This window comes from Notamacropus eugenii, chromosome 4 (assembly GCF_028372415.1).
Source record: "Notamacropus eugenii isolate mMacEug1 chromosome 4, mMacEug1.pri_v2, whole genome shotgun sequence".
NCBI classification, from domain to species: Eukaryota; Metazoa; Chordata; class Mammalia; order Diprotodontia; family Macropodidae; genus Notamacropus; species Notamacropus eugenii.
In genome coordinates this window covers 344,112,861-344,137,680 of record NC_092875.1, presented here as the reverse complement: position 1 = coordinate 344,137,680, position 24,820 = coordinate 344,112,861, and the positions used below count along the sequence as shown (strand labels likewise).

General features: G+C 37.4%; 1 protein-coding gene across 14 annotated transcripts in view; it reads left to right on the top strand.

The window, feature by feature from the left end:
- The window catches only part of LOC140501552 (palmitoyltransferase ZDHHC11-like), a 194,807-nt gene that overhangs the window by 54,924 nt on the left and 115,063 nt on the right, over window positions 1-24,820 (top strand). For 3 of the 14 annotated variants that reach the window (XM_072605318.1, XM_072605321.1, XM_072605320.1), the window contains one exon: window positions 24,707-24,761. The exons of 10 other annotated variants lie outside the window; for them this stretch is intronic. The gene's annotated coding sequence lies outside the window, so the exon portion shown is untranslated. Of the gene's footprint in view, window positions 1-16,500; window positions 17,032-24,706; window positions 24,762-24,820 lie in introns of all 14 variants that reach the window. One more of the 14 variants, XM_072605322.1, reaches the window with a different exon arrangement.

Genomic DNA, 24,820 nt, shown 5'->3' with positions numbered 1-24,820 from the left:
TCCTATTCTCCATGTATTCTTTAAACCCTGAGTCATTTCACTCCAGACCAGGGACACTTTCTCATTTTGGATTAACACAGGTTAATAAATTGCCTCAGAGTTCAAAATAAGCCCCCCTTCCCCAGTACTGCTTACCCTTCTTCCTATGCTTCTAAAATCCTTGTGCTATCAGGTTTTAGGTTTGGAGGGAAGGTGACTGAGGTACTCAAGGGTTGTCATAGGGAAGACAGACTAGACTTTGTTTGACTCAACAGAATAAAACTGAGAAAAAAAGTTTCGGAGTTACAGAGGAATTTAAAGCTTAATGAAAGGAAAAAAAAACCTTTCTAGCAAAAGAGGAATGGAGCTGCCTGAGAGGAGAATGGGCCCTCCTCACTGGAACAGAGTCTGCATGGCCACTTACCCACCTCTGGAGAAGAAGCACTTAGTCAAGGCTCTGAGTAGCACCCTTTAATAGTCTCTGCATTCATCCTGTGCATAAAGTGGAAAGAGGACTGGATCTGGAGCCCAAGGGCTAAGATTCAAACCTAGCTCTACTATTTATTGCTTGTGTGACTGAAGGTGACCTATTCTTAGCCTTTCTAGACCTGTTTCCTCCGTAAAGATAAGAGGATTGGATGAGCTGTCCTTTAAAGTTCCTTCTGACTCCAACTCTGTGGGCTATAAGGAAAAATCAGGGACTTCTGGCTCTATTTCATGCTTCCTTCATACCCATGAATAAATTACTTATGGAAAGGGATAGGACTGACCATGAACTCAGTCCTTATGAACATCTTCAGGGTCCTTTCCTGATGCCATCCCCAGGTGGACGTCAGAGTCTGTGACACTTTTTTTTTTTTGGTCTGTTTACGATGTAGAGAAGAAGTGTCTTTTGACTGGCTGAGAGCTGAGAATGCTTACAAAAAGTACTAACCAGAGAGTTCTGGGTGTTCAAATGAGGAAGCTATGGTAGAAATCTCTGGGTGGGAAAAAAGGTGTTGGGGTTTAATGTTTAATGTTCTCCCACAGTCGACATGAGGTGTAAGAGTGCAGGCCTGTGTTCTTTCCTTCTGTTAGGTGAAGAAGTGTCAGATTAGGTTATGACTTGAAGAATTTCAAAAGGTTGGGAGAGTGAATCATCAGAGCGCTGGGAGCTAGAATACCAATCATATTTAGTGGACCAACCAAACTCAGTGACTCAAGTCAGAAAGTATTTATTAAGAAACGGCTCTGAGCTAGGTGCTTCTCACATCTAGTAACCCATAGATGAGATGAAACACTACTCTGGAACATGACCCTGCTGTGGACTAGGAAAGAAAGCTTTTGGTTTTGAACAATTACAATAATAAAAATGATAGCTAATATTTGCATTATGCTTTAAGATTTTCAAAGTATTGGGGCAGCTAGGTAGTACAGTGAGTAGAGGAATGGCCCTAAGGTCAAGAGGACCTGAGTTTGGATCTGGCCTCAGACACTTGACATTTACTGGTTGGGTGACCTAAGTCACCAAGTGACTTAACCCCAATTGCCTTGCCTTGGCCCCTCAAAAAATTTTTTCAAAGTATTTCCCTGTGATGTGGTAGTGAGCAAGGTGCCCAAGTTCACAGGACAAGGAGATTCAGAGTGGAGCACCAGAGAGCCACAAGAATAAGGTCAGCTTTAGACATAAATCCTCTAAGAACAACACTCAACCTAAAGCTTTCATGACTCAGTATACCTGTTCTGGAGATAATCCAGTGAACTGAAATCCTTGTAATCAAGGAAGAAATAACCAAGAAGAATTCACTTACTTCCTTTACTGGTTCTAAAGGTACATATCATCATGTGGGTATGTGAGCATCATCCTTAACATGCCTTGCTTTTGGGCAGTGTGCCTGTTGGTGCAGTCTTGCCAGCATGTACGTGTGTCTTGGTGCCACTTCAGCATTAGCATTGATGATTTTGCGTGGGTGAGGCATCACCTTTGGTGCAACCAGGCAAGGTGATTGGTAGCAGTCTTTGGATAGGTCCGTACTTGCCAGCACCACATTGGCTATGTTGCTGCTTGAACCTCTGACAATAGTAACAGGAAGATCACAGGCTTAGGACTCAGAACACCTGGGTCCTAATCTGAGCTCCACCACTGACTAGATCCATTACCTTAAGCAAGTCATTTAATATCTAGCACTGTCTCAATTTCCTCGTTTGTGAAAGAGTAGGAAAATGTTTACTCAGCAAAAATCATGGGGCTGTTGGAATGATCAGGTTTGATAATGCATATCAATATGGGTTCTTTTAAATCTGTATGAATATAATGTTTCATTGTTGGAGTGGAAGTATTGAATATTCTTTTACTATACCTATGCCTATCATGGATTATAATTCCCTATTTATGTTATCTACTCTAGCTTTTCTAATTTGAAGGCTATTCTCCTCGTTGGAGAAAGAGGTGAAAAAAGAATTAAGAAATCCTGCCTTCTTTCTGGCATCAGTTTACATTTCAGCACCTCATCTGAGACTCATGTAGGTTATGGATGTGTTGAACACTGATCCTGGTCCACTTACATGGAATGCATGACTTACTTGTCCCCTCCCCTCCCCCCTCATTTTGTCTTCTCACTCAGATTCTGACTCCAGTCTCTTTACCCAGAACCCTTTTCTTTAAACCCATCACACATTGTCCACCATAGTCCTCTATTTGTCTTATTTGACTTTTTTCCTTCTCTTAGAAGTTCAACCTAAAGCATTCTTGCTGAGATTTGAAGTGTCCTGCCAAACCAATTCTGCTCAATAATTGTGAGACACAGTATACTATGACATTATAGGCCATGGTAAAGGGAACCAAAGTCTCCTCTTTGATACCATTTCCAAAATGCACCGCTCACTTCCATAGTCTCCTCTCTTTTCTAGTCACTACCGTTTATTAGAAGAGGCCAAAATTTAGTGTATACAACTAAGTCCTTATATTTTCTACCAGAAGATAAAAATTCCTAGACAGGTACTCTAGATTTCTTTTGGATGTACTGCTTGTTCCCATATGAAGCTGCAGGAATGGCTAAGCATCATTGGTTTGTGGAGTCTCAGAAGGGCCAGTCTGTCCCATCATGTCTGTTCATGGATACTGCCATGCTTCTTAGTAGGAAGTCATCATCAGTCATTTTGTGTGCAATTATTTTTTATTCTGAGTGTAGTAACCAAATAGAAGGTAATGGACTAAAAACAGATTCTAGAAACAGAAAGCTAGGATAGCATTGTAGGGCACAGGATAGAAAGATGGATTCACCAGCATTAAAATCATTGATCATATTATGTGCTATATGTTATATGCTCTGATGGGCCTTGGGGGATAAGGAATTGGTCATAACTTCTAGTAGGCAGGGGGGCAAAACTAAGTGGTGCAGTGGATAGAGGGCCAGGCCTGGTGTCAGAAGACTCACCCTCTTGGGTTCAAATGTGGCCTCAGACACTTACTAGCTGTGTGACCCTGGGCAAGTCATTTAATCCTGTTTGCCTTAGTTTCTTCATTTGTAAAATGAGCTGGAGAAAGAAATGGCAAACGTCTCCAATATCTTTGCCAAGAAAACCCCAAATGGGGTGACAAAGAGTCAGACACTACTGAAAAATGACTAGGGAGAAAAAAATTGCATTTGGCACAGGGAAGCAAAACTATCTGCATAGCTACCGAGAAGTTTATAGCATTTATTTGAGGCAACACAGGCCAACCTAAGTGTGCGAGCTGTATACATTTAGGTTAGACAACAAACCTATTACTAAATTATTGGTTTAGGGATTAGATGTCCCAGACCTTTGAATGGCACTCAAACTGGATTACCAGCTATTATCCCCACCCAGTGCTTAGAAAATACTTCCTTTTTCACTCTACCTATTGAACCCTGCTTTTCCTTTGAGGTAATGCCCACCACCTTCATCCCACTTTCTATTAAATTAGGATCATCTCCTGCAGTTTGAATCAAGGCTATTTCTGTGAGTTCTAAGAGTTTTTAAATGAAAAATAAATAATCAAACTGATCAAACTCCTTCCTATTTCTATTTCTACATTTGGAGTGAAACCCTGTCCAAGTATGTAATTTTATGGTAAATCAACTCCCTCTTCTAGAGAGGAGCAGAAGAGAAAATACATGCATAAGACTTATGCATCCAAATGAGATTTATCAAAATACTTTCTTTATAGCTAACAAGAGATAGGTATGATACTGGGGTCCTCCAGGTCTGTGTTCAGATTGGAAGGATAATAGTACCTTCAAAAATAACTTTCATTTTTTCTCTTTTTGCATTGAAAAAATCTCTTCTCTCATATTTGTTAGGGACATTCCCTTGCTTTTGGTAGTCTCTAGAGTAATAAATAGTAGGAAAAATGTTGTTTTTTATCTCTGCTTCTAGAGCTATGATTTGGGGAGCTTTGAACATTGATGGAAGAGGTAAAAGAGAGAAGAAAGAAAGTGTAGAGAGAATCTGCCATTGGGTTTGTTCTCCCAGAGAAGGGAGACCATTCTTCATGACCTTGTCAGGACTTTTGGGAGGCTTTTCCTTTCACAGATGGTCATGAACTCATGCAATGAACAAAGGTGCCACAATCTGTGGCCTGAACTTCTTATTAAACTTTAACTGCCAAGCTAGTTTTTAATTTCTAGGGCTTGCTATAGGTACGGGACATAAATTAGTGTTCTCTGAGGGCCTCTTGTTAATTACTTCAAATACTGGGGTGTCTTACACCAACTATAAGACATACCATCAGGCAATTGTTCAGACCTAGAATATACCTGTCTTCACTTAGTAGACTGCATCTTCATTGAGGGAAAGAATTATGCTGTTTCTCATTTAATCTGTACTATTTTTCCATTTAGTAAGTGCTTAGGGTTTGATGAAATTGAATCACACAGTGTCCTCATACTAATTGGGCTTTAGTCCTATACTCAGAGGAGTTTGGCTTTAAGGAAATCAGTTGAATAGAATATACTTTTTAACTGACTGGGTTCCTTGGTTCACTTAAGGAAAGGAATCAATTATACAGGCAACAGATTTGGTACATCTGGCCTTATGTGATAAAACCATACAAAAGTACATTTCAGCTTCTCCATATTCCCATGTAAACATTCCACTGTGTTTGCATTGTCTAAGTGATATTTTCTCTCTGGGGTCTATAGTTTCCTGGACATGATATACAAACTTAAATTCTTTTACAAAAACAATTTTTTTCAAAGCAACAATGATTGTCCATAGTTGTCAGGTAGAGTGAAGAATATGAAGCATTATATGGATACTTAAAACATAACACATGGTATATGTGACTGATTTTATTTCAATAAAAATATTGAAGTCATTCCGATGGGAATTCTGTCTGTTTCTTTCTTCTATGCCTTAAAACTGTTAAAAATAAGTTTTAAAACTTTTAAATGATTTTTTAAAAAAATGACTGAATTTTTATTCTATACTTTTGTTTAGTCATTTCAGTCATGTCTGACCCTTCATGAACCCATTTGGGATTTTCTTGGCAAAGATACTGGAGTGGTTTATAATTTCTTTCTCCAGCTCATTTTATAGATGAGGAAACTGAGGCAAACAGTGGTAGATGACTTGCCCAGGGTCACATAGCAAGTAAGTATTTGAGACCAGATTTGAATTTAGGAAGATGAGCATTCCTGACTCCAGGCCCAGTGCTCTGTGCATTATGGTGCCACCTAACTGCCCACTTACTCTATACTTAAACACCAAATAGAATGAGCATTCTATGTACTATGTTGTACATAGTACAACAGTAAAAGAGGATTACACAGGAAAGCTCTGCCTATTTTCCTATATCATTCCTCTCCTTAGTTAAACTCCTTGAGAAAGTGGTTTACATCTAGTACCTCCATATCCTCTTTTTTCACTCTCTTCTAAATTCTCTGTCATTTGGTTTCCTGCCTCATCATTTAACCGAGGCTGCTTTCTCTAAAGTCACCAATGATCTCTTCACTGCTAAATCGAATAGTCTTTTCTCAGTCCTCATCCTTTTTGACTTCGCTACAATCTTTGATACTGTTGGTCTCCATTCATTCTCTTTTCTTAGTTTTTGTGACACTGCTCTCCCTTGGTTCTCCTCCTTTCTTTCTGTTCACTATTTCTCAATTTCTTTCTCTGGAAAATTTATCCACATTGTACATATTAGCCATAGATGTTCTCCTCAAAGCTCTCCCGTTATACTACCTTGCTTGGTGATCTCATTAGCTTTGAGTGTTCAATTATCATTTAGACATCTGCAGGTTATTTTCAGGTCTACTTAATCTAGCTGAGTTCTAGTCCCGTGGATGTCCCATGGGTATACCAAACTCAACATGTTCAAAAGGGAACTCATTTTTCCCCAGTCTATTGGGAGCACCATAATCCTTTCTCTTGCTCTGGCTTGAAAACCTCGGTGTCATCCTCGACTCCTTTCTCACATTCACTTTTGTATTCAATCTGTTGCCAAATCTTATGATTCCTACCCTCTCAACATCTCTCATAGATGTCCTTCTCTCTACTCACAGAGCCACCAGTAGGACTGCAAGCCATCATAAGCTGACTCCTGGACTATTGTCATGGTCTGTGCTTTGGTCTCCTTGACAAAAGTCTCTCTTTACTCCAAATCACACTCCTCTCAGTTTTCCCTAAAGCACAGGTTTGACCTGTATTTCCCTATGAAATAAACTCCAGGAGTTCCTTATTCCCTTTAGGTTCAAATAGGAAGTCTTCTCTTTGGCTTTTAAATCCATTTATTACCTGGCCTCTTTCTACCTTTTCAGTCTTTTAACTCTTTACTCCGCTGCATGTATTTTCCAATCCAACAACACTGATCTTGCTACACACGGCACTCCCTCTCCTCACTCTCTGTATTACCACTGACTATTCCCCATAGGAGAGCCTAGAAGGCTCTCCTACCTCCTCACCTCTGCCTCCTGATTTCCTTCAAAACTCAGCTCAAATGCAGTCATTGGCAAGTGCTTCTCCTATGTCCTTCAGTCGCCTCATTGATGCTAGTCTATTCCTTATGGGGATTAGTTTCCATACACACACACACACACACGTGTGTGTACATGTGTCTATATGTATGATTGTGTGTGTATATATGTATAGGCATTTGTATCTGTATGTTTGTGTATACATACATGTATGCATATATATACACTACATTTACATATACATATATTCCTCTCATATGTATACATACATATATGTGTATATCTATCTATCTATCTTGTATGACATAGTTATAATATTTGTATTGAGCCTTTTGAGAGCAGGGACCCTGTTTTTCCTTTCTTTGAATTCTTAGCACTTAGCCAGGGAAAATGCTAAATAAATGCTTATTGAATGGACTGACGAAACTCACAAAATCATAATTTGGTTTGTTCTGTCTAGAACATTGATTCATTTAAGATCAGGAAAGAATAAATGTTACAAAGATGGAAGAAACAGAGATACCATGTGTTCATGACCACATGGAAGCCATACGGGACAGAGAGCCTCCAAACCTTCCCTTGCCTATAGGCTAACAGAAAGAGGCAGAGACTAAGAGATGGAGAGTTTATTGACTGTATTTGAATCTTTTATATGTACACTCACTTCTGGCTTGGCAGCCAGTTAAAATACTTTTTGCCTTCATACATCAAGTAGATAGGAAAAAAAAATCAGAATATCTGCACCTACTCTAAAGTGGGGAGGAAATCGTTCCTCCCTCCATTATACTACTTTTGTTTACAAAGAATCTACATAGTTCTGGACATCTTCAGTCACATTTGCAAGACTGAGAGATGTAGGCTATGCAAGATCTCATTGTGTTTATTCCTGTCAATGTTTTAAAATCACAAAAGTAGCAAATTGTAGAACCAAGTTTTGACCCCAGATTTTTTTGGCTCCAGTGCCTTTCCATTAAACAATATTTATGGAGAATTTGGTTTTGAAAATATTGAGTTTGAGGTACCCAATAATAGGCAAATAGAAAATGGGTATCTGGAGCTCAGGACTAGAGATTTAGAATTGTAACAAATTGTAAATATGTAAACAGATCCGCTCACAGGCAATCCAAGAAGCCCCGAGAGTGAGAGTGATTAGGAAGTACAGAAGGAAATGATAAAACATTAGAGAACCTCTACATTTAGGTGCTAGAAAGAAGAGAATTTAAGAAGAAAAATAATTTATACTCAGGGAATTAACAAGAGAACCAGGAAAACACAATATCCAAAAGCAAAATGAGGAATGTCGTACCTGGAACCCAAGCCTGGGACCCTTCTGTTACTTGCTGTTCAGTCATTTCAGTTGCATTCGACTCTTTTTGACCCCTTTTAGGGTTTTCTTGGCAAAGATACTGCAGCGGTTTGCCTTTTCCTTCTACAGCTCATTTTACAGATGAGGAAACTGAGGCAAACAGGGTTAAGTGACGTGCCTAGGGTCACAAGGCTAGTAAGTGTTTGAGGCCAGTTTTAAACTTAGGTCTTCTAGGCTCCGGGCTTGAAACTCTATCCACTGTGCTCTATCCACCCTATGGATTGACAAAAATGTATATAGTGTGGATGGTAGTTGTCAGTGCAGGAGATATTTCTTGTCAGGCAGTAGAGGGCAGCAGAGAGCTACCTGAGCCAGGTATATGCATATGTCTTGTCCAACCCACCTAGAGAGCATTTTGCCACTGAAGGCATCAAAGGACTGGGGCAAGATGGAAATTAGAACTCTAGCAGATCTGAGAAATGGGAATTTTCATGAGAAAAGGGAACAGGATTCCTAATTGTTATGTTGGGGGCAGGGAGTGGAGATATAAAGAGAAAAATGAAGCACAGGTAGGGTTTTACCACAGGATAAGAAGAAGCCTGAGCTCTTCAGGTTAAAGAAAATGGAGACTGGAGAAGTTCTTCAGAGCCAGGTGCTTTTAGAAATCTCAGCTCTTGAACTACCCTTCCTACCTTCCAGTGTGGCACAGTGGATAGAGCATTGGGCCTGAATCCAGTTCAAATCTGGCTTAAGACATTTACCAGCTCTTAAAACCCTGGTTAAGTCACTTGACTTGAATTTGCCTCAGTTTCCTCAACTGTAAAGTGGGGATAATAATATCTACCTCCCAAAATTGTGAGGATTATATGAGATAATATTTATAAGACACTTAGTAGTATGCCTAATAAATGCTTATGTCTGTCCTTACTTAAACCCATGAGAGTCAGTGAAGAGAGAGAGAGAGAGAGAGAGAGAGAGAGAGAGAGAGAGAGAGAGAGAGAGAGAGAGAGAGAGAGAGAGAAAGAGTATGGAGGGAGAGGAAGGGAGGATCCAGAGCAAAACCTTGGAAAATACCTATAGTTGAGTGGAATGAGAAGATAGGAAGGCATCAAAAGAGACTGAGAAGAAATTGTCAGACCATTTGGATGAAAACCAGGAGAGAGTAGTGTCATGAAATCAAAGAGAAGGGAGAAGGACATGTTACTGGTCTTAAATGTTGCAGATAAATCAAGAAGGACAAGGAACTGAGAAAAGACAACTAGATTGAGCATTCAAGAGTTGAAGAGGTAGTCCTCTGCATCGGGCAGGCAAAACCAATTACATGTGCCCACCCCATCTTCTCCAGCAGATTGCCACCATTATCATATCTATTACCCTTCATCTTCAATCTCTCCATCTTTTGACTCCTTTCCTGGTGGCTGGCTACCACTCTCTCTTCCCTTTCTTGGCTAACCTCCTTGAGAAAGTCATCTACATTAAGGGTCACTACTTCTCTCGCTGCCTTCTAAACTCTGCTATCTGGCTCCTGATTTCATCATTCAACTAAAAATGCTCTCTCCAAAGTCATCTATGATTTTTTAATTGCCAAAGATGATGGTTCTTTTCTCAGTCCTCATCCTTCTTGACCTCTCTGCAGCTTTTCACACTGCTGATCAGTTTTTCCTCCTGGGTTTTTGTGACACTGCTCTCTTCTGGTTCTCTTTCTGTCTCTCTGATCTTTTCTTCCTAATCTCCTTTGTTAAATTTTCATCTACCAACTGTAGATATTCTGCAAAGCTCTCACCTGGATCCTCTGCTCTTTTCCCTTTAAACTATCTCACTTAGTGATCTCAGCAGATTTCTTGGATGCAGTTACCAACTCTATGCAGATGATTTCCAAATCTATATGTCCAGTCCTAACCTCACTCTGGAGGTCCAGTACTACACTGGACAGCTGCCTTCTGGACATCTTGAATTGCATAACCTATAGCCATTCCAAACTCAACATGTCCAAAACAAAACTCATTATCTTTGTCCCAAATTTTTCACTCTTTCAAACTTCCCTATTACAGTCAAGGACACCACCATATTCTTAGTCACTCTAGGTTCAAAACTCAGTGTTTTCTTTGATTTATCATTCTTACCCTATCCTTCATATCCAATCTTTTGACAAATTTGGATATTTCTGTCCTCCTAACATCTCTTGTATATGTCCCTTTTTTTTTATTTGCACAACTCTAACACTCTATTTCAAGACTTTCTTCTCACCTTTCTCCTGAGCTATCGAGATAATCTTGTTTTTCTCCCTATACCTTAAGCCTCATCTCACTCTAAACCATCAAAGTGATTTTCTTACCGCCACTCCTATTCAATAAACTCCAGTGTCTCCCTATTACTTCCAAGATCAAATACAAAACTATCTGACATTTAAAGGTCAACAGCAAGGGTTCCTTCTGTGCCTACTTGGTCTGGTACAAAAGGTCTTCCTTACTTCATATTCTTAAATGCCATTTATATTTTCTCATATAGCACACTGGTTCAGAAATGCTATAGTCTAACACTGGTGGTTCCATTATCATCAAAGATGATAATGGATTACTATGTAGAAATTTTGGGCTATCTGTTCCTTTTTTTGTTTTTTCCTATTTTTTTATCCCATTAACAATTTCACTTAGATCATCTGACTTAGTTAAGACTCATGCTAAGATTTGTGCCTCTTATTTTCCCCTCTCCTATTTGTTTCTTTTATCTTACTTGGGAGAGGGGGGTATATGTATGTTTTTTGAGGTAATACTGCTTGTAGTCTTCATTGTCTTCCTCCATAACATATGCAAATAAGATTGTACTTTAACCCAGAGTTCTCTTTAGCTTCTACATCTTCACTTGGAAATAAGATCATTGTTTGGAGGGTGCAAAGCTATTTCTGGGTTCTTTGGGACCATTCATTGTGATAACTTTAACATTGATTTTCTCTAAGAAATCAAAATAATCATAATAAATCAATGTGATTAATATATGCGTATGGTTAGTTGTTGTCCTTTGTTCTCAGAGAGGACCAAAATGACATCACTATGTTAGAGTCAAGTTACGGTGCATCCAACTGTGGCTCATCAGGCCAAGATGAGCTCAGGATGCTCTACCACAGATTGGGCACAAATGATCCATGTGAACATTTGGGGAAGATTATCTAAATTTGCACATGTATAAATATGTAACTCCATGGACAATATTGGTATACTATGGTCTACGGGGTCATGAGAAGTTGAGCACGACTAATGCTGAACTACAACTCACATAGATAAGATCAAGGGTGGGGCTGAATGCAAGATTGAAGGGTTGGAGCTTAATTTGGTAGGCAACATGTAGCAACTAAAGGTTTGAGGGCAGAAGAGCTTTATGAATATATTACATATAACATTGTATATTGTATAATGTGTTATAAATTTATCACATATCATATTAACATGCAATATGTTAATATTAATATAGAACCTCAATATACAACATACTATATATTAATATATATGAATATTAACTTATGTTACACATTTCACATACACATTACATATACCATATATTAATATAGAATATTATAGAATATTTTATAATATGCTATATAATATTAATATATATTATTTACATACTATGTTAGATCCAATACATTATATAATATTAACATATAACATGTATGATATTGTATAATATTAATATATTACAATATTGCCATGTTATGTATTATATATACATGTGTGTGTATTCATAATGTAGTTCTGTCCCCAAACCTTCAATGGCTACATGTTGCTTATCAAATTAAGCTTTAACTCCTTAGCCCAGCATTCAAGTCCCTCCATTATAGCTTTCTAACCTTACTGCTGTATTTCAATGGATTCTTGATCTCATTCATGTGAGCTGCTGTTTAGTCATTCAGTCATATCCAACTCTTTGTGATCTCATGGACTACAGCATGCCAATATTGTCCATGGGCTTTTCTTGGTGTTGGATGGTGGTTTGCCATTTCTTCCTCCAGGGAAAGGGAAACAGGTTAAGTGATTTGCCCAGGCTCATACAACTAATGAGAGTTTAAGACCAGATTTGAACCCAGATCAGTTCTGATTCCAGACCCAGTGCTCTACCAACTACCTGTACCGCCAATATGAGTATTGTCTGCAATGATATATATATCACAATATACCCATACTTTTTCATTCTCTGTGATTTTTGCCTACAAATTTCTATAAATCTTCCACACAGGATTCACCCAAAGTGTTGTAGACCTTTCTCTAGATATTTTTAGAAGGCATGTGTATAATGTCATATATGTGTGTATATATGTATACGTATATATGTAGGTATGTATTTGGTCAAGCCTCAAATGCTTTTTTTTTAGTACCAATATGTATTGCTAATTCTTTCACTTACAAGAAGAAATACTATCTACCTGTACCCCACTAGGGCCCAGGGTAGTTTTTCTAACCCCAAATCACTGATCCCAAGGATGATACTCATGGATTTTTATTCTGAAAAGGTAACTGGGAGGTCAACTTTTTCTTGAAAGGAATGTGTTGGATTTTTTGATCACACCTCTCAAAAAAATATTTTTTTACTTGAGAATATTCATGGCTTTTCCTGCAACATGAAAACTTCTTTGCTTAGTATTTGTGACAGCTTTGTGGGTCTGGTCCATAAGCTATGTTGCATATAAGCCTCCGGTGGGAAATAGTGATGTTCTTGAACTATTAGTTATTCACTGTGGGTTCATATGAGGTGACTTCAGAGGACTTTTCTTATTACTGGATGGCTGCTTTATTAATCTTTTTACTTTGCTTATGTTTTATATACTGAGAATGTGTTGTGCTTACTCCGACAGGAAGTTGCTAAGGAAGTAGAAAGGGAAATGGAGATTGAGGTCACTTCTTACTTCCTGCACTAATGTGAGTTTTAGATAGGCAAGACTGAAACAAATCCAAGGAAACATTTGCAGGAAATATGTTTTTCCCCTATTAAACTTGAAATTAAGAGTTTTTAGTGTGGCTCATACATAGGGCTTCTCCGTGTCCAAAGAGATAAGTCCTAGAAAGCAAATTCTTTGGTTGTATAAAAGTCATAAATTTTGCTGACAGTACTTCAAGGAGTTCCCTGCCGTATTAAAAACAATGTCCTTTGTTTACATTTAAGGTGATTTGGTCCTTATACCACATCAATGCTACACAGGACTATAGAAATGCGAGGTTCTGACTCTACTAGTTGGTCTTTTTATAGCTATGGGCTCATGATATTCTATAAGAAATGTATTTTCTAACTATATCTCTTCCTCCCCTCAAGTTAAAATGTGACATCTCTATGTGACTTTTATTAAAAGAGAGGAGGATAATTTGATATCTCTATTAAAAGCAAATTTGAGGCAGTATTTTTTTCCTCCAAATGTATGTATTTGCTTGTTTTCAGTTTTCAACAATCACTTCCATAAGTTTTAAATTTTCTCTCCCTCCCTCTTCCCTCCCTCCCCAAGATGTCATGCAATCTTGTATGGGCTCTACACATACATTCTTATTAAACACACTTTAACATTAGTTATGTTGCATAGAATAATTAAAATAAATGGGATAAAGAATGAGTAAAACTAAACAAAACCAAACATAACAAATGAGAAAATAATAGCCTTCCTCCTGGGTTCTGACTCCATAGCTCTTTCTCTGAATGTGGACGGCATTTTGCATCATGAGTCCTTTGGGAATGTTTTAGGTCATTGCATGAGGCAGTATTTTTAATAGAGTGGACCCAGTATACAGTGGACTAACAATGATATCCACTGAGAAATCCTTAGAGAAAAGTTTGGCAGCACTTTCCTGGGATATAAGGAAAACCTCCAACCACAAGAGTCTTTGATGTAAATATGATCAGGCAAAAGCAGTTTTGTTTTTTTTTTAAAACAAGGAAGTGATAAGATGGAAACAGCATTGGAAAGTTTGATCTGATGGCAGTGTGAAGAGTGGCTCAAAGGAGTCAGAGAGGCAAATTTAGAGGCTGCTGTAGCTAACCAATAATGAGTTGTAAGGGCCTTAACTGGGGAACTAGCAATGGGAATAAATAGGAAGAGTGGATGTAGAAATGTTGGGAAAGAAGGAAGAATCAGAAAGGCTTGAGAACTGATTGGATATGTGTGTGTGTGTGTGCGCGCGCGCGCATGCATTCAATGGAATTGGGAGAATGGAAGGGAGAGGAGTTAAAAGTAATTCAAGATTTTAAGTTTGGTTGAAAAGAAGAATGACTATTATTAACAGAAACAGGGAGATTATGAATGAGGTTGGTTTTACTTTTTTAAAAAAAGCTAAGTTTCTAACTTCATCCTGAAAACTACCATCTTATTTCCCAATTCATTTTATTAATTTTCAAATCCATAATCCACGCCTGCTGCCTCCTCAGTTTCTCTCTCTATGTTTTTAGTTTTTTAAAAAAACAATTATTTATAACAAAAAAAATTTCACTTCCAAATTCTCTCCCTCTCTCCCACTCCTCCTTTATCCACTGAGAAGGCAAACAACACAATATCAATTACATATATGAAATCATGTAAAACATATTTCCATGTTAGTCATATTTCAAAAAAAATTATGCTTCAATTTGCACTCAGAATTAATTTGTTCTCTCCCTGGAGGTGGATAGCATGTTTTCCTCATGAAGCCTTTGGAATTTTCTTGGATCAGAGCAGCTAAATCTTTCACAGTTGATCATCATTGTAATAGTGCAGTTACTGTACTTGCTTCTGCTCAGTTCACTTTGCATCAGTTCATAGAGGTCTTCCCAGGTTTTATTCTGCATCCCTATTGGACAATAGTACTCCATTACAATCCTATGCTACATCTTGTTCAGCCATTCCCCAAAGGGTGAACATCTTCTCAATTTCCAAGTCTTTGTCACCACAAAGATGTATTTTCTCTTTAACCTCCTCACTCCTCATGAAGTCTGGTTTCTGTCTTTTTGTGACTGCATAAACCCTTGGAGTCTGTAGACTTGGACCAATAAAATGCACCCATGGTAGGTCATTTCTGCTCTTTGTGTTGGACGTGCTCCCTATTCCTGACTAACTCTCCTCATAACAACCCTATAAGTGAGGAAACTGAGACAGAGAGATTGTATGACTTGCCCAGGATCACACAGCTATTATGTGTTTGAGGTTCAGTTGGGACTTAGGTTTTTCCAACTCCAGGCCCTGTACTCCATGCACTGAGCCACTAGCTGCCTTGGAACTCCTATGCTGATCAGTAGTAGGATTTGGTTATGAGTGGTCATTGAACCTCCAACCTAGCTAAGCTACTAAGGAGACACAGTCTTCCCCCGCCCCTCCCCTCTAAATGAAATCTGTTTAAGTAAAATTAAAGTCATTTGTGGTCTTGGGGCAGGGTGGGAGGGATGAGAGGGATCCAGATCTATGAACTGATTCATTGAACTTCTAGTCAAGCCATCTTTTACCCAATAGAGTTTAACAGTTGTTCTACAAATTATAACCTTAAACAGTTGCCTGGAAGCACTCAAGAGGTTGTCACTTGCTCAGGGTCATATAGTCAATATTGATCTAAGGTGAGACATGAGCTCCTGTCTTCCTTACTCCAAGACTGGTCTATCCACTATATCCAACTTGCCTGTTATTAAAAATTACTACATACTACATATTACAGATCATCTCTGTTACTATAACTAGGAAAAAATACTGAATTAGCTTGAAATCTTTCAGATTGTTTTTCTGAAAAAAGTGTGGGTACATACACATTTTCCCTTTCACATTTACCTTCTAACAAGGATCGTTTTTTTTTTTTTTTAGGTCTGTTGTTCTCATCATCATTTGTGAGATCTCTTGCCAAAAACATTCCCGGGTTGTAATTTTGAACTAAAAATATCAGGGTTTCTTAAAAGGTCACTTGAAGGAATGGAATTAGGCTTCACAGGCAGAGTATATTTTGTTTAGTAATTTGCTTTTACCTATGAAGGACGAATTTTTCTCCACAATACTTTGCCTGCTGTTTCAAAGACAGTACTTTCCCTCTTCAGATTTTTATGTATTTCTTTTTGCGTATATGCTATTTCATTTTTATCTCTGTAGTAAGTGTCTAGCAAACAGCAGACACTTATTAAGTGTTTGCTGAATTGAACCTCATCCTTCAGGGCTCATGTTAAACAGAAGCAAAAGAATCACTGTCCTGGAGAAAAATTTTGTAGGGTTGGTTCTTGTGTAGTCATCTATAAAACTAGATGGCCATTGAGTTAAATTTGTAACATTTGGGGATGGGATCATGTTTGACATTTGTTTTTTGTCTTCTTCAGAGTCTAAAAATGAGAAAGAAGCAGTTGTGAAGTCAACACAAGTCAACCAAGCAAAAAAATATGGTCCTTTCTGACTTGGTGGCTTATTTTCAGTTCCTTAGTTGGGCCTATACTTTTCTGATCTTAGGTTTTTGGAAATAAAGTTCTGGCTTCCTCATTCTGAATGACTTTGACCATTGGCCACTGGAAAAGGCCTGTTCTTGGAAAGGATACGTCACTTCTCTGGGACTGTTATCACTTCAGTAGAACAAAAAGGATCTATCTCAAATGATTGAAATTCTGCAGTTTCTGGGACTCTGTGACTTAAAATCTTTATTTCAAGGGCTCCATTCAGAGATTTTTAATAGAACAGTGAAAAAGAAGATGAGCATTTTTAAAGTAAAAGTCTTTTGCTTTTGTGAATTTATGTGAATTCCTGATTTATTTTGAGGCCCTAAAACAGACAGTCAGCTAAAACTGCTGTGCTCTTATTACTTCTGAAGGCATGGCAAATAGCTGCTTTGGTATTTGTAAGGATTCAGGAGAGACAAGGTAAGTTCTCAGGATCATTCATTTGCTCTTTCTTTAGGTAAATTTGATCTAAATGTGACCACTTTTAGGAAATTAGATCTCTGTGGAAAGCAGCTAGTTAACTTGACCCAAATCAGAGAGAATTCCTTTGCAAAAACATTCTTTTTTTTCTTCCTTTCCCTCTTTTTGTCTGAATCGTGCAGATATTTCAGCTTAACAACATGTTAACAACATGACAAGTAAATATTCCTGTCCTCTGGAACTTAATGGCAATATTACACGTACAGGAATCGTCTCTTTAAAACTATAATAGGAACTGGAAAAATATAGCCAAGATCCCATTATGAAAACAGTTTCTGTGCCGTCATCTGTTCTTTGATTTAACCATTATAACAATAAACTGTTGTGACCAAGAGTAGGAACACAAAGGGCAGTCTATGGGACAATTGAGACATGAAGTATGGGGCAGGAAAGATAATGTTGAAAAGAGAGAGTCAAATACAGATCTCTGTCTTATGGCAACTCAGGAAGAGGAAACCTGTTCTGTAGCCACAACTGCCTCGTGCCTTACTTGTACTAACAACAATCACCTGCAAATTCATTTGCTTGTATTAATACAGGGCTTAGGGGGAGGGGAGGAGGAAACAAGGCAAAGCAGCACTCAGCTTTTGTCTTTGCCTTCCTTAAATTTAGCTCCTAGGGTGTTCTGACCGACTCTTCCCCCTCTTGATCATGTGGTATGTCAGCTGGATTTGAATTGCAGCTGCATTCTCCCTGTTGGTATTTTCTTCAGGTATTGCTAACATCCCTGGAAATTCTAAAATCCCAGTACACAGAAAATAGCAATATATTTCCTAAGGTTGTGTGAAAGAGAATAGTTTTCAGAAGATTCACACAATTTACATAAGATTTAAGAATTGTCTTGAGGTACACTCAGTTTATTATGGATTTTGTATTAAATACTCATCCTAGGATGTATTTTTTTTTTTTTGCTACCATGCTCTTTATTTCAAGATGAACTACAAATGAAAAAAAAAGATTTTCTTTTAGACTAGGTAGTTAAGAAATAATCAAATGCACATCTAACTAGAGAAATCAATAACATATGTCAGTATAGCCCAGTGGGAAACATTGAAGTCAGAGGAACTTGATTCAGATCTGACAACTAATGCTTACTGCCTGCGTAACTGAAGGCAAGCTTCTTAATTTCTCTGAGTCTCAGTGTTCCCCTCTGTAATGAGGAAGGTGAACTGAATGATCTATTAAAAGGTCCCTTATTGCTCTCAATATATGATCCCCATGATCCCAGAAGTACACACAGTCAGCCCTCAAACAAGATGTTTTATTGAGTGAAAATTTATACTAGGCAATGAGAGTGATGTGTGTAAAGAAGGAGATATGCTCCTAAAAGCTTATAATTTAAAGGCAATGCTGGCTGAAGTCTTGGAATAGTCTCATAGCCTACAAATGAGGGAGCACCTGGGAAAAGCCAGCATAGAAGACAGAAGTAGATTCCAGAAAAAATACAAGAGGCAAGAGAATGCATTATCCCAGGAATCAAGGATGTCAAGATCCATGACTTCAGTGATACCTTTATGTAAGTGACTCTCAAATGTGTACATCCTGCTTCAGCCTCTCTTCTGCTCTACACCCATGTTTCTACTTAATTGTTGTACAGCTTTTCCTAAAGAGCAAATTCAACATGTCCAAAACAAAGCTCGATGTATTTTCTACAAACGAACTTTTGATTTCTCTTCACAGTTCCATAATTCATTCTACCGATCACTCAGGCTCAAAACTTTGGAGTCTTTTTCAACTTTTCTCTCTCCCTCCTCACCCCTTTATAAACATTAAAAAACAAATCATTTGTCAAGTTCTTCTAATTCAGATGTCTCTCATATTGATTCCTTCCTTTCCATTCCTACTGAAATCCCCTCCAGGTCTTCATTTCCTTTCAGCTGGACTATTGCAGTCTCTCCTCTGTCTAATCTATACTACATGCTCTATATGATATTTCCAAATTAGCATTCATAAAACACAGCTCTGGCCACGTCACTCTCCTCTTCTAAAACTTTACTGGCTGCTAGTTGCTTTGCAAACAAAGTACAGACTCCTTATCTGATAAGGCTTGCTATAATACAGAAAGACCTGTGCAATCCAGCCCAAACTTGTCCACCTCAGTATTGCCTTAGCGTGGGTAGCAGCTGGTAAGCTAGTCATATCTTTAAATTTTTTCTTTCTTTTTAAAAAACCTTTAATTTTTATTTTACTTTTCTCAATTACCTATAAACAAAAATTTTTAATGTTAGTTTCTTTTTAGATTTGAGTTCCAAATTCTTCCCCTCTCTATACCACTCCGTGAGAAGGCAAGTAATTTGATATAGATTGTAAATGTGCAGTCATGCAATACATTTCCATATTAGCAATGTCACAAAAGAAAACACAAAACAAAAAAATCCAAATAAAATAAAGTTTTTTACAAGTATGCTTCAATCTGCATTCGGATGCCATCAATTTTTTTGCCGAAGAGAGATAGCATTTTTCATCATGCTGAGAATAGCTAAGTCATTTACAGTTGATCATCATACAACATTGCTGTTACTGTTAACAACCTTTTTCTGATTCTGTTCATTTCACTTTGCTTCAGTTCATGTAAGTTTTCCCTTGTTTTCCAGAAAGAATCCTGCTCACCATTTCTTATAGGACAATAGTATTCCATCACAATCATGTACCATACTTGTTCAGCCATTCTTTAATTGATGGGCATCCCCTCAATTTCCATTCCTCTGCCACCACAAAAAGAGCTGCTATATTTTTCTACATTCTTCCTTTTTCTTTGATCTCTTTAGGGACAGACTTAGCAGTGGTATTGCTAGGTTATAGGGTATGCATAGCTCATAGTTCCAAATTATTTTCCAGACTGGTTGGATCAATTCACAACTCCACCAACAGTGCATTGGCATAGCAATTTTCCCACATCCCCTCCAACATTTATCACTTTTCTTTTCTGTCAAATTAGCCAATACGATTGGTGTGAGGTGGTACCTCAGTTAATTTGCATCTCTCTAATCAATAATAATTTAGAGCATTTTTTCACATGACTATAGATAGCTTTGATTTCTTCTTCTGAAAATTGCCTGTTCATGTCCTTTGACCATTGATCAATTGAGGAATGACTTGTATTCTTATAGATTTGACTCAGTTCTATATATTTGAGAATGAGGCCTTTGTCAAAGAGACTTGCTGTAACTTTCCCCCTCAGTTTCCCACTTCTCTACTAATCTTGGCTGTATTTATTTTGTTTACAAAATTATCCATTTTACATTTTGTAAAGTGCTCTATCTCCTCTTTGGCCATAACTTCATTCATTCTCCGTAGATCTGACAAGTAAATTATTCCTTGCTCCCCAAATTTGCTTCTGGTATCACCATTTAAGTCTAAATCCTTTACCCATTTTGACTATATTTTGGTCATACTGTCAATACTGTTTTTTAGTTTTTCCTAGCTGTTTTCATCAAATAATGAATTTTTGCCCCATAAGCTTGGGTCTTCAGTTTATCAAACAGTAAATTACTATGATCATTTACTATTGTGTCTTATATACCTAATCTATTCCACTGATTTGCCACTCTATTTCTTAGCCAGCACCAGATAGTTTTGATGGTTAGAGATCTAGTATGGCTAGGCCACCTTTCTTCACATTTTTTTTTCATTAATTCCCTTGATATTCTTGACCTTTTGTTCTTCTAGATGAGTTTTTATTATTTTTCTAGTTCCATAAAGTAAATTTTAAGTAGTTTGATTGGCATGGCCCTGAATAAGTAAATTAGCTTAGGTAGAATTGTCATTTTTATTATATTGGCTTAGACTACCCATGAGCAAATAATATTTCTCCATTTGTTTAGATCTGACTTTATTTGTGTGAAAAGTGTTTTATAATTGTGTTCATATAGTTCCTGGGTTTATCTTGGCAGGTAGACTCCCAAGTGTTTTATGTTGTCTGCAATTATTTTAAATGGGATTTCTCTTTCTGTCTATATCTGTTGAATTTTGTTGACAATATGTAGAAATGCTAATGATTTATGTGGGCTTATTTTGTATCTTGTAACTTTACTGAAGTTGTTAATTATTTCAACTGGTTTTTTTAGTTGATTCTCCAGGATTCTCTAATTACATCATGATACCATTTACTAAGAATGATAGTTCTGTTTCCTCAGTGCCTATTCTAATTTAATTTCTTCCCTTATTGCTATTTCTAGCATTTCTAGAAGAATATTGAATAATAGTGGTAATGATGAGCATCCTTGCTTTGCTCCTGATCTTATTAGAATGGCTTCTAGCTTGTCCCCAATATACAAATGTTTAGGTAGATACTACTTATTATTTTAAGGAAAGCTCCATTTATTACTGTGCTCTCTAGTGTTTTTAAAAGGATTGAGTGTTGTATATTGTCAAAAGCTTTTTCTGCATCTATTATGACAATCATGATTTCTTTTGGTTTTGTTATTGATATGGTCATTTATGCTGATAGTTTTCCTGATATTGAATCAGGTCTGCATTCCTGAAATAAATCCATCTGGTCACACTATATGATCTTATTGATATATTGTTGTAATCTTCCTGGTAGATTTTTATTTAACTTTTTGCACCAATATTCACTAGGGAAATTGACCTATAGTTTTCTTTCTCTGCTTTTGATCTTTCTGGTTTATGTATCAGCATCACATTTGTGTCATAAAAGGAATTTGATAGGACTCCTATTTAATCTTATTGATTTTCAGGTGATTTTTCTTTCATGTGTTCCTTTTTATGCATCTTTTGAGTTTTGTATTTGAAAGTTAAATTTCCTATTTGGCGCTATTCTTTCCATCAGGAAAAGCTTGAAAGTCCTCTCAGTTTTCCTCTGAATGATTATACCCAATTTTACTGAATAGCTTATGCTAAGTTGCAATGCTAACTCCTTTTGCTTTCTGGAATATCATATTCCAAGTCTTTCGCTCTTTTTAATGTGGAAACTGCTAAATCTTGGGTGATCCTAACTGTGGCTCCATGATGTTTGAATTGTTTCTTTGTGACTGCTTGCAATATTTTCTCCTTTATGTAGGAGTGCTGGAATTTGTCTATAATATTCCTGGTGGGGTTTTCATTTTGGTATCTTTTTTGAGAGGTAATCAGTGAATTTTTTTTCCAATTTCTATTTTACCTTCTGATTCTAGGAAATTAAGGCAGTTTTCCTGGATAGATTCTTGAAATATGATGTCTCAGTTTCTTTTTTTTAATCATGGCTTTCAGGCAGTCCAATAGTTCTTAAATTATTTCTCCTCAATTTATTTTCCAGGTCAGTTGTTTTTCTGATGAAATATTTTATATTTTGTTCTATTTTTTTCATTCTTTTGCCTTTTTTTTTTTGATGTCTTATGAAGTCAATAGCTTCCATTTACCCAACTCTAATTTTTAAAGAATTATTTTACTCAGTGAGCTTTTGTATCTCTTTTTTCATTTAGCCAATTCTACTTCTTATGGAGTTCTTTTCTTTGCTGAATTTTTGTCTCTCTTTTGCCATTTGGTCAGTTCTGTTTATTAAGATATTATTTTCTTCATTATTTTTTGTGTGCCTCTTTTACCAAACTATTGATTTGCTTTCCATAATTTTCTTGCACCACTCTCATTTCTTTTTCAAATTTCTCTCTATATCTCTGATTTTTTAAATTCTTTTTTATCTCTTTTTTATATTTGTATCAAATTCATATTTTTTCTTTGGGACTATGCTTATAGCTGCTTTTATATAATTGACTTCTGGACTTGTGGCTTGATCTTCCTTGTCACCATAGTAACTTGTTATGTTCAGGTTCTTTTTTGTTGTTGTTTGTTCATTTTCTCAGTCTATTTCTTGACTTTTACCTTTGTGTTAAAGTTAGGCTCTGCCCCCTGGGTGGAGAGCGTACTGTCTCAAACTTTAGGCCTTTCTTGCTGTTATTTTCAGAGGTAGCTCTAGAAGTCTGTAGGTTTTCAGTGCTTTTAAGGTGGTATGATCTAAGGAGGGATTTGGTCACCACTCTCCTGGTCTGTGCTCTGGTCTTTACCCAAGAAGGGAACTAGATCCAGATGGCTCTGGAGGAGAAAGTAAGGCCAGTGACTTTATACTTTAGTCATCAAGCCATGGACTGATTTTTTTCTCTACTAGACATGAGCCAGTTTCCTGCTAAATGAGTTTCCTGAAAGATACAATTATGTGGAAGATGTTCTTTTTGAGTTTTGTCCTCTGTCTTGAAATTTTAGTTTGGTAGAGTAGTGTTGGTAGAATTCTTCCACATACTCTAGACCAGGCCTGCACAACCTGTGGCCAGCCAGTCTTTTAAGGCCCTTGGGCTACTTGCAACATGCCAAAAGATGCAGCCTGTGAAAAATGTAGAGGAATACATCCTTTGGATGTAGAGGAAATTCTCTGGCATGCAGTAAGGGCCTAAGGGCTTTAAGCAGCCCCAGACTCCAGGTTGTACACCATGCCCAAGACTTCAGAGATTTATGGGTAGGCTCCCAGGATCAGCACCAAGTCTAGGGAAAGTAGAGGGGCTGACAGCAATTATGTCAAATAAGGGTGGGTTACAATCTTTTCAATGGTCTACCCAGATATTATTCCTTTCCTGAAAGGTTTCCCCCAGCCAATAATATGGATTACCCTTATTTCCCATCATGTCCTCCTACCAGTCTTATCCATGTAGAAGGTAACTTGGAGGTCAGATTAGGCAGTCTCCCATGAGTAGTGCACTGTGTCAACTGCAAGGATGTCCACATAGGCAGTGAGTATAGAAAATAATGGAGGTGAAACCCATTTTTCATTTGAAATAGGATTGTAGGATTATAGATCTCAAGCTATAAAGATTTCAGGGGCCATCTAATCCACCTGCCTCCACCAGTTTTAAAGATAAGGAAACTGAAGCCCAGAGAGGTTAAATTGCTTGTCAAAGGTCACACAGATATCAAACAATGGAGATGAGACTTGAATCCGTGCCCTCTCCACTTTATCACACTACTCTCTATAGTAGGTTATGGGTAATTGAGTGGAATGACTTATAGACAAATTCCAAGAATAATGATTCTTGTCAGTTTTCTTGGTGATGAGGAGTGCAACATTTTAGCTACTATTCCAAGGTGGAGTTTATGCATTCAGTTTGCCTACCAGATGGAGGCAGGGGTAAGGAGTACATGAACCCTTAAAACAAAGTCAGGGAATATATACTAGGGACCACCATGACTGGAAAGGAGGTGAATAGGTAGATTGTAGAGTAGCAACATTGCTGGCATGAAAAAGTCAGCGCATATGTGGCCATTGGAATGAGAGGATAAGCTAATTGTTTCTGTGTCCACATGCTTTAGCAGCAAATGTACAGGAGTAAAGAAAAGTTGAAGAAGAAATAGAATTAATCGCTTAATGGGTTAAGGGTGACAAAATTATCACTAGTTAATGGACTCCTGGGTAATGTGCTAAAGATAGTATTAAGCCAGAACTGAAATTATTCATTTCTGTTCTTTCTCATCTCCTTTCATATAACAACAGCAACAATAATAGCTAGCATTTATACAGTGTCTACTATGAATATGCCAGGCACTATGCTAAGCATTTTACAGATATCATCTCATATGATCTTCACAGCTACCCTGGGAGGTAATTGCTATTATTATCCTTGTTTTACAGTTGAGGAAACTGAGGCAAGCAAAGGTTGAGTGACTTGCCCAATATCATTCAGCTAGTAAGTATGTGAGTCTGGATATGCTATTAACTTGCTTTAAAATACCTCTAAATAAATTT